This window comes from Equus quagga, chromosome 5 (assembly GCF_021613505.1).
Source record: "Equus quagga isolate Etosha38 chromosome 5, UCLA_HA_Equagga_1.0, whole genome shotgun sequence".
NCBI classification, from domain to species: Eukaryota; Metazoa; Chordata; class Mammalia; order Perissodactyla; family Equidae; genus Equus; species Equus quagga.
This window is the reverse complement of record NC_060271.1, coordinates 72,911,877-72,922,682: the sequence shown is the minus strand read 5'-3', so window position 1 is coordinate 72,922,682 and position 10,806 is coordinate 72,911,877.

Sequence of the window (10,806 nt, the reverse complement as noted above, 5' to 3'; positions counted from 1 at the left end):
CCAAGGAGTTATCTGGATGTCAGTGTCTCCCTCTCTTTGCCATCCTCTGTGCCCAGGCCTGTGTTTGGCACTGTGGCACATTAAAAAGGCAAAGACACAATCCCTTGCTTGGAAGAGTCTTGACGTAGTTGGAGAGACATGGACAGGTGGATTTATGAACAGCATGGCATAAATGTGGGAAAGGAGGGCTGTAAACATAGCTTCCCGCTGCTGCTGCCTCCCATGCCTTCTCTCTAACCCTCAGGCTCTGGCCATTTCACTGCTGTAGTCTGGCTCTCTCCTCCAGTCCCCACGCCAACCGATTCGGGGATCATCTTAAATAAATGACTCCACTGTGAAACTCTCAACCTGACCTTGTTCCTAACTTTGGGTCTCACATTTCCTCTCGGAATTCCTGCCAAAAACTTAAACTAACATATAAAATCAAAATCATCTCCACTTCCCATAATCAAAATTGTCCTCCAGGTGTGTATATTACTGTTAGCTAGACTCTCACAGGCTTCATATCTCACCAGATATATGCGCTCAGAGGTCATGTATCCCCTCTGAGACTCAGTTTCCTCACATGTAAATTTGAATTACTAATATCCTCTGACCCTATCTCTCCTTTGATCCATATACTACTGAACCTATGGAAAAATAGCAAAATGATGAAATCAAGTGCAAATATCAAGCATCACCAATATTATTGTGATGGTAGTTTGGGCACACAGTTTCTCTTGTGCATATAGCATTTTCACCCCCTAACTGGTCTCCCCATCTTTAACAACGCTGTCACATTTTAACTCCTATTCATATCACTCCTCTACCAAGGTAAGCACAGAAAATCTATTCAGGATTCTTGGTTTCAGCTTTACCCCTCAAATATCAGACTGAGCCTACGCTGTGCCTGAATCCTAGGTTCTGATTCTGATGTGTTCCAACATCTATCTGGAAATTCTCCTGCCAACCAGAATCTTATTTGTTTGTAGGCAGCTGAGGAGTCTTTAAGGAGAGAACTTACCAAGAAAAGAGGATCAGGTAGGCAAATCTGACTGTCTCAAACCCTGAGTCTTGAGAGAAGTGATTCTGCATGCAGTGTCATGACCATCACACAAAACTGCCCCAGGCCCATCACCCAGATCTAAGTCTGCTGCTCAGGAGAGAGAGATGGCTGTCTAGCCAGAAACAGCTGCTCCAGTAAAAATGCACTGGAACAGCGGGGCTCAGGCGTGAGAGATCCCAAAGCAGTAGGGGCCTTGGCACTGCTTTGGAAATCCTCCAGAAATTGGGAAGATCCATCTCCCCCTTCTCTACCCCAAACACCCTTTTTCGTAGACCACAGTCGGAAACCAGAGGGCTCTCGTGTAAGCATTGGTGACATTACCCATCTGCAAACTACATACCAGTGGTGGTGTGTGGTGGGAACCTTCAGTGGAGACCCTACTGGGAATTGGAATTGCAATTCAGAAGTCCTGCCTACAAGCACCTTTGTGGTAACACCATGAACTTGAGGAAACTCTTGAAAAGGCACTAAAGGGTAGAGATTTTACAGAAGGTCCTGCATCAGCAAGAGTGGTCAAAAGTCAGTGAGATTCAAATTTTCATTCCTGATAGGACCCCATTCAAATCCACAGTTAGAGAATTTAGATTACAGTTATATGTCTTCCAAACACACGCAGAGATCCCCACATGCAGACACACATAATTTGACTGTGATGACCTACCCATACATTAGCCAGATAGATGTTGGATGAGCTCCAGATCTCTGGTGTCACATCACTATTTCATATGGCTCATTTCGAATGTCTGTGGAAAACCATCCCCTTCATAAATACCTAAATAAATAAATATACGCACACAAAGAAAAATTTCCCCAGGTAGCTTGCCATGGTACATAAGGTGAACACACTTGAGACTATTCTTCTTGCTTAAGGAATGATGTTTTCGTAAAGATCTTTTTATTTTTCTAGTCTTACAACAACTCATTAATAGTTAGTTTGAAAGATTCCCTAATTTTTATCTCAGAGAAACGAAAAAGGAGTCTATGATTCTGGGGCAAAGAATAAACAAATTACTGTCCTAGGAATAAATTTCAGCTGGAGAAGATTGGACTAGATGGTGGAATGTGACAGATGACTATGGACCGCAGTGAGGCAGTACAAGCACCTTATACTTATGTGCAAAAAGGGGTGTAAGAAGGAAGAACGGGGGTAGAAAGTTGGAAGACAGGTCAAGATTCAGAAGCTGTTTGCTAGTAGTAAATTATTTGCTCATCCTAAAAAACACCCTGGATGGTAGTTGTTATTATCACCATTTTATAGAAGAAAAAGAAATTTTAAACTAAGGTTGAGATGACATGAGCAACATTCAGACACATAGTCACTAGGGGAGTGAACTAGAATGCTAACTTTGGGATGATTTTATCTAAAGGGCTGTGCCGGTCTCATTACTCTCATGCTGTGCCAGGAAAGTCAATGTTTCTCTTTGATTCTCAGAAGAATTGAGGTATTGTCTCCATTGTGTCACTGATAAAACAGATGCAGAGAAGTTAAGTGACTTGACTTATATTACATAACCAGAAAGTATCAAAGCTCATATTTAAACCTATTTCTGACCTGAAAAACTCAGTTCTTTACTCTTCTTCAAAACGTTGCTGGAGGTGGAACCTGATGTGGATCAGGCTGCTCCCCAGAAAATAGCATCACAGCCACGGTAACCACTTGCTGTCAGGAAATGCTTAGTGAGTCTGCTGCTGAATCACAGCCCCATGGCTGCTTTGCTTGCTGCATGCCTGATTTTACGAAGTGAAAGAAAGAACCTGAACACTTTATTTAAAGTGTATATAAAGTATATAACCAGAGGGACAAAACTACTTAGTTTACCACAAACCATCCCCCATGAGGGGATCAAAACACATTTTAGACTATCATGGAAACCTTACTTATGGTCAGGAGAGGGGTGATTAATGGTTAGAATCACTGGTTTGAGGCTCTCTGCTTTTGCCTTGAGCTTAAGCCAAGAACACCAAGGTAAGGATGCTCTGCTAAATAATTCAAACACTTGGAGCTTTGCCTGCGGCCTCCTCCATTTGAAGGCAATGTCCCTGACCACTCTTTAGTCCCCATTAGTAGTGTTGAACTGTGAGTCATACCCTCAGCAGAGGAAAAAGTTTTATTGAGTCATGCTTGTTCCCTGAAAATTGAGTACCTGCAGTTATGAGCAGCTGGTGGGGTTCAAGGTCAAACTTTTGACTTTCCTCAAACCACATATGCTAAGCCATAAGAGGCTAGAGAATGAACATTCAAGGACTCAAGTTCCTACTGGTTTTTCCCTTAATAAAATAGAGGAAGTAGAGCTGTCCACCTCTTTCACTTAATAGAAAAATATAAATGTTCACCACAAAGAGCTCCACTAAAGTTTTATGTGGGAAAAATTGTTCTGAAGGAATTAGAAGCCAACTTCACTTCTGCTGCTGACCTTGAGTGAATCATGAGTTGTTTGGACATTTTTTGGACTGGGATTTTATATGTGTATAAAATATATATTTTTGGACATATATACACACACAAAGATAAAATCCCACTCCAAATGATCTCATAAAATGCAGTTGAAACTTGAGATGTAAAGTACTTTGAAAAGAATAATATTAATGTCATCCATATGCCTGTCTGTGATTACATCATGGACTTCTCAAGGCATCTTCCATCATTGGTTTCACTAGATTCTCATATCACACCTGTAAACTAGAAAGGCTCATGGGAGCACCATCTCTCAAGAATGGACAATTGACACCAGAGAGGTTAAGTTTAAGTTCATTGATTGTCCAAGCAAGCCAAATGGTGTTCTGGATTTAGAACACTAGTATTCTACTGCAGAATTCTTTCTCCTATCTAGAAAGAGACCTCACTGGATTAGAAGTGAGGAAACCTGGGTTCTGACTTCAGCTTCAACAACTATAGTCACATGGCCTTGGGAAAAATCTCTTCTTATGAGTCTCTGTTGGTTCAGACTCAGGCCAGACGCGATGATAAACAGATATAGCACTAAATAAGAAAATCATAGTCTCTTCCTTCACTGAGCCCATAGCCTACAGGTGAAAATAGATGTAGAGTAAATAGTTGCGATAAACTGCAGAGTCAATATCCTATGGAAACACATAACAGAAGAATTCTATCTAAATAGGACTTCAGCAAAGGTCTTCTTGAAGAAGTGATGTTTAAGCTGGGACCTAAGTGATAACTAGAAATAAGCTGGGGAAAGTATGAAAGTAGGAGCAAATGAGTGTTCCATAAGGAAGGAAGAACCTGAGTCAGTTGCTTACAGCTGGAGAGAACATGGTGGATTCAAAGTGTCATTTTCTCTACACTGGTTCCATCCATCTCAGACATACAGCCAATTCTAACAAAAGTAGCCTGTGTTTTAGTATATCTACCCAGTATTTTATGGAATCTGAACTTACTCTTCCAACTTCCAGCCTAGAAGCTGCTAAACTTGGAGTAAATACTCAGGGTGCCCTTCAGACAAAATACTCTTACTCAGACCTCATACCGTTAGCCAGTTTAGTTTGCCTGTTTCTGCCTTCGTTTCATGATTTGCACCTGAGTTCATAGAAGGCCCATAATCCAGTTTTGAAAATCTACCCTTTATGAATGATGACACCTTTCCCCAAGACTGCTGATATTTCCTTATATTTTCTCAGGTCTCCAAATTCAATACAAATTCCCGAAGCCTAAAATTACTGCAGCTCCCAGGGCTTGACATTTATCCTCAGTCCATCCCTTTGGATAGAGAAAGCTGAATCTAATGGACTTCTGCTTGAACCCATCCCTTGGATTTGTCCTGGTTTTGGAAGGTTCTCCTCTTAATGAGTTTTTTCTGTCCTCCTTAGGCATGCTGATTATTAAACATCCCACTCCAGAGTGATTTCCCAGAATATACTGCGATCGAACTCTCTTATCACCTACAGCTGGAACAATTGTGGAAAAAAGTACCACTTGAAAAAATCCTGAAACACATCTTAAGATTTGCAAAACAAAACCACCATTCTGAACCTACGTTTGCATACATGTGCACCTAAATTCACACCTGTGGGCACCACACTTACCCAAGAAATCCCAATGACATTATTAAGGCACATGGCGCAACTACAGACAAGAATGACTTAGAGCAATTGCTAGTTGCACTCAAAAATTAATTAGAACACTATTCCATGCAGTAAATATCTTTGTATAGAATGACATTTAAACTCTGCATGAGGCTTAGCAAAGGTAACTACCCAATCACCTGCTGAAAATTCCATTAGCAGAAAGCAAATAAGATGTTCTAAAATTAATGAATCCATCAACTGAAGTGAAACCTTTCAAAAACTTATCATGACAGAGAGCAATTAACTGGATCTTCTCAGAATTTAACTCATTGCTGCTAAATGCCTAAAGAATTTTAATTCAAATGAAATAGTGTGGGGTCTAGTATCAAGAAGGAAGAACCCAGGGGAAGAATTCAGTTCTCATCCTGAATTGGTCACTAACACGTGGTGTGACATAAACTAAGTCAGTCTCCCTCTCTGTTCCTGAATTTCTTCATTGTAAGATGGAATTAATTAATGCCCCCCCTGCCTAACATGCAGGGTAGTGTTGAGGATAAAAGGAAATAATGGATGGTACTGGCATTTTAGACAATTGTCTAAATCAAAAGGAAGTCTGAAGCCACAGCATCTGAGCGACTTACAATAGGGAAAACAGGAGCAATATCAGTCCTTTTCTAGAAACAAGGATTTGATGGTACTGTATTTAAGTAAAGAGAATCTAATAACTCCACTGAACACATTCTTTTTCTTAGTATCCATTAGGTTAATGTAGCTTAGCGAATAAACACACATGGCTGTTGGTCACAGAATTTCCCTCGTGTTTTTAATCCCCTCCATGTGTATCAGAAATCTGATTTTCTGGTCTTAGGTCTTCTAAATGTCAGATCCATTCCAATGGTAAATTAAATATCTTAGAAAAAATATTTTCTCTCTCGTGGTGCAGAAGTTAATGGCCTTGCAGCAAAGGCCAATACTTTATTTGTTTTTTATAGGAAAAAAAACCCTCTTCCCTCCAGAAGCAGGTAACAGTGATTAACAGCATGGCTTTGGTGTTTGGATTTTAGCTCTCATTCTGTTACTTTTGTGGAACCATCACCAAGTTATTCAACCTTTCGAAAGTTTCATTTCCTTGTTTGAAAAATGAGGATAAGCATAGCTGTCTCATTATGATGATCTTAATGCTAAATATGATAATTTATGTAGAGCTCTTAGCACAGTGCCAGGCACAAAATTAGTGCTGAATAAATGGTATTATAATTAGATGAGCTCCTGCACAAATTAGTCTGGTAATTCTCTGATAACACGGAATTTATGAGTCAAGTGCTTTCTTAAATTAGGAAAATCTGAATGTCTTAAAAATAGATACTGTTTTGTTGCATTTAAAGATGTATAGAGAACCAAAAAGACTGGACATATGTTGCTCACTTGATGTCCTTGAGGGAAACTTCTTAAAGGTTAAAGAATAGATCAAAAGGATTGCAACCAACAGGTAAGTACCGAAATGATTCAGAGGAGTCACGTCTCCATAATCTCCATCTGCAGACCACATTTATGTTTTTCCACTGAAAATTATTGAGTATCTATTATGACACTACCAGGCACAATAATATTATGATTAGCTGTCATTTATTATGTGATTATATGTGCCAGGCAGCACCATGCTTAAAGATATCCATGTATTATTTTATGTAACTTCCACTGAAACCCCCTGAGATGGGTTTGTCTGAGAGGTCAAACCCTTAATGACGTTTGGGGCTGGCATGGGGACAAATGTGCATGGGGGTGGGTATCTGGAGGCCCAGGGGAACGTCATGAGTAGGATGGAGAGCACCCCAACATTAAAGCATCCATACTCTCTCAGATAATTTCCAGCCTAGAAATTCTACTGGGAGTCCCAACTGCATGTTTCCCCTACTCAACACACCCAGGTTTCTGACTTTGGTTGAGTCACCTAATTCCAAATACTGCCTCAGGGCTGGAGCTGGCACTTCTCACCATATTGTGGAAGCAAATGGGAATTTATCTATGCCTCTATTCTCCCCTACGCAGCTGAAGTTGATCTATTAAACATAAAGAGAAGAAGAAGGAGGAAGTGTGGAAAGAGAAAAGCCTTGGATGTTATGCACTCTACTTTGAATGATATTTTCTACGAAATTCCTTTCTTCCCTATTGTTCCTATTTCAAATCATGAAATGTGAGACCCACTTGAATTTGTCCTAGGAGTGTTCTGCCCCTTGATGAAACACACTGCTTTCCCTTGACGTTCCCCAATAGTCTTGGATAAATCCCAGCTTTGAGACGTGCCCTTCGGTTACTGCCTACAATTTAGTTTGGGGTGTCTGGCTATTTTACCTTCCTAATGCTCTGTCTCTATCTAATCCTCAGATTGGTGTCTCCATTTTGCTTTTACCCTAAGTCTTGGTCATCATTTCTATTACAATGGGAATTTATCCACGTCTCCATTCTCCCCTAGGCATTTGAAGTTGATCTATTAAACATAAAGAGAAGAAGAAGGAGGAAGAGTGAAAAAAGAAAAGTCTTGGATGTTACACACTCTACTTTGAGTAGTATTTTCTATGAAATTCCTTTCCTCCCTATTGTTCCTATTTCAGATCATGAAATGTGAGGCCCAAGAAGCAAAAATTTCCTTTGCTCTAAATTCCTGATCCAGCTAACCCGCGAGATCAGTTATCTTGAAGGATTTCAGATTATCTGATCTGTTTTCCTCCTGTTCTTGATCCTTCTTTTTTAATTTTCTTTTAGTAAACTGTTCTCTAATAATTGATCTTCAGTGCACTCTCCTCCATAGAGCATATTTCTGCATTCAACTGTGGTCCTCATTCTGCTCTTTGCTTAAGCCCAAATCCCAGTGTCTTAATGTACATAATTGGTCTCTCTACTGGACTCAAATTAACCACTAGAACAAGGAGGAATTAGAAACAAACAGTATTTATCAAGCTCCACTAATTTTTCAGTGATTTTCTGAAAGAATGTGTCCTTTTGGTAATCAAACTCTTCCCTGATAATTTTTGATATATATGCCATTGCCACGTTTAGTACATTAAATAAAGTGCTCTTTCTTCTAAAGCCGGATAGGGACTGATCTTACAGGGGTCAATCAATTATTATGCTTTGCATAAAGTTATTTAATCTAAAATACTATGTGATAATTCTTTAAGTATATTCTATGTATGCAAATACGCAAGGAGAACCTGGTGGGAATATGTTTCCATTTTGGAAATAAATTGTTTCTAACAGCCAATACTAAATAATAGAGTGAAAATTCTCTGTAATGGCTCCATTTCTAGACTGGCTTCATGACAGGGTACTTGTCCCAAAGCTTGCTCACAAATGATCCCTTTGATGCAATAAGATAAGAACATGGCGTTCCCAAAGATTATGTGAGATTTTAATATCGGAGCAGTAACTATTTTCCAGAGAGTCTCTTGACACATGTTCATGATATTCCAACATTCTAGCCAACAATAAGAGGATTATAGAATGTACCTTAGAGACCTCTTTGTCTGACATCCTCATTGGAAAATTAAGAAACAGGTCCAAGAGGGAGAGGATAAAGTATTCAAAATAACATATCAAATGGAAGAAATAAAATTAAAATCTGTCTTCTAAACCTGTAAAATATTATGAAGTGAAGTGCAGCTGCCATAATTATTGATTCATTGTGAAAAAATATATTAATGTATTCCATAAACATTATTGAGTTCTTAATGTTCTAGGCGCTAGGGATACAAACTCATGCTTGAGCAGTAGAGTATGGTGGACATGGCATGATGCCATTTCTCAACCTATTCTAAGAGGACTGGAAGCTTCTGCTTTGCCTTCTGGGAGCCCTGACCAACAATGAAAAAAGTCCTACCATCCCAACGCCCCCACACTATAAGAAGTCCAAGTACATAGAAAGGTCATGTGCTGACAGCTGAGCTCTCAGCCAATACTCAGCATCAAGCCCATGTGTGTGATCCTCTTTGAGGTTCAGTTCAGTTTATCCTTCATATGACACCAGCTCCAGCCATAATCTGTGAGAGAAAATCCAAGGAAGAACCTTGCAAGTAATCCCAGTCTATTCACAGAACCGAAAGAAAGAATAATAAATCATAGCTTTAAGACACTAATTTTAGGACAGTTTGTTGTGCAGCAACAGGTAATCACAAGAGCAGGTAATGAGGAAATCATTGAAAGATTTTAAACAGGAGAGTGACGATAAATTCAGTTTATAACTGAACGTTTTGAATAGGTAGGGCCCTAGGGATCAGGGTTTGTTTTTGGGGTTTTTTTTGGTGAGGAAGTTTGGCCCTGAGCTAACATCTGTTGCCAACCTTCCTCTTTATTTTTTTTTTTCTCTCCAAAGCCCCAGTACATATTTGTATAGCCTAGTTGTAAGTCCTTCTAGTTCTTGTCTGTGGGACGCCACCACAGCATGGCTTGAAGAGTAGTACATAAGTCTGCCCCCAGAATCTGAAGCAGTGAACTCCAAACTGCCAAGGTGGAGCACAAGAACTTAACCACTTGGCCACGGGGCCAGCCCCCAGGATCAGGTTCCTTAAACAGTAGAAGATAAACACCCTGTCCTCTATTCTCACCACACATCCAAGTTTATTTGAAGCTTGAGGGCTGCTGGATGGAATTGAGTGAAGTTCCTCCTCCCATGTACAAATACATTCAGAAGAGTCTCCTTGGAGGAAAAAAGGATCAAGTCTCTTACACAGGACTTCTGACTCATGTCTGTTAAAGCTTCGGGTTCCAAATCTGGAAGCAAGCTAATATTAAAATAGCAACCAGTTATCCCAGCCTCCTGGTATTCACACCCTTGTGTAATTCCATTCCATATCAGACTTTCTGACCCATGTAACCAAAAAGATATTGCAGAAATGACTATGTGCAATGTCTGAAGTTATATTTTAAAGGACATTGTAGCTTTTGCCTTGCTCTCTCTTGGGTCCCTCACACTGGAGGAAACCAAAGATTATGTTATAAGACACTCATGAAGCCCTGTGGAAAGGTCCATGTGGTAAGGAACTGAAGCCTCCTGCCAATGGCCAGGACAAATTTAGCATGTTAGCAAGTCATCTTGGAAGTGAATATTCCAACCCCAGTCAAGCCTTCAGATGACTATAGCCTAGCCAATATCTTGATGAAACCTTTATCTGAAGCTCAACAATTGTTTTAGGTTAATTTCTATGAGCTAACTCCAATAATTTAAAGATCATTTAAAATTACTTGTAGTCTTTCTACATTACTTAATTCAATTGAAATTAAGTAATTTTTCTTTAATTATCATATTTTATATGTAGAAGCCACTATATGTAACGTGTATATGATTAAAAGAATATTTTTTAGAAGTTCAAGTATATACGACTGAAAAAAATATATATCTATTAATATATCTGAATCTTCCTGTGTCCATATTCCAGTAATTTTCTTCTCCATTCAGAGGTAACAAGTTGGAACTTTGAGTTTATCATTCCCTTCCTTTTAATATAATTTTATTAGGTGTATACATATCCCTAAAAAATATAGTGTTCACTTATTTTTTTGACATTTTAAAAAATGAAATTACACAGTATATAATCTTCCATATTTTGATCTTTCCCCTCAACATCTTATCTTTGAGGTTAAACCATACTGATGCCTGTAACTGTGACTCACTTATTTTCGCTGCTGTAATGTATTTCCTTGATTATTTAAACCATAAAATATTTATCCAGTTTCCTGTTAAT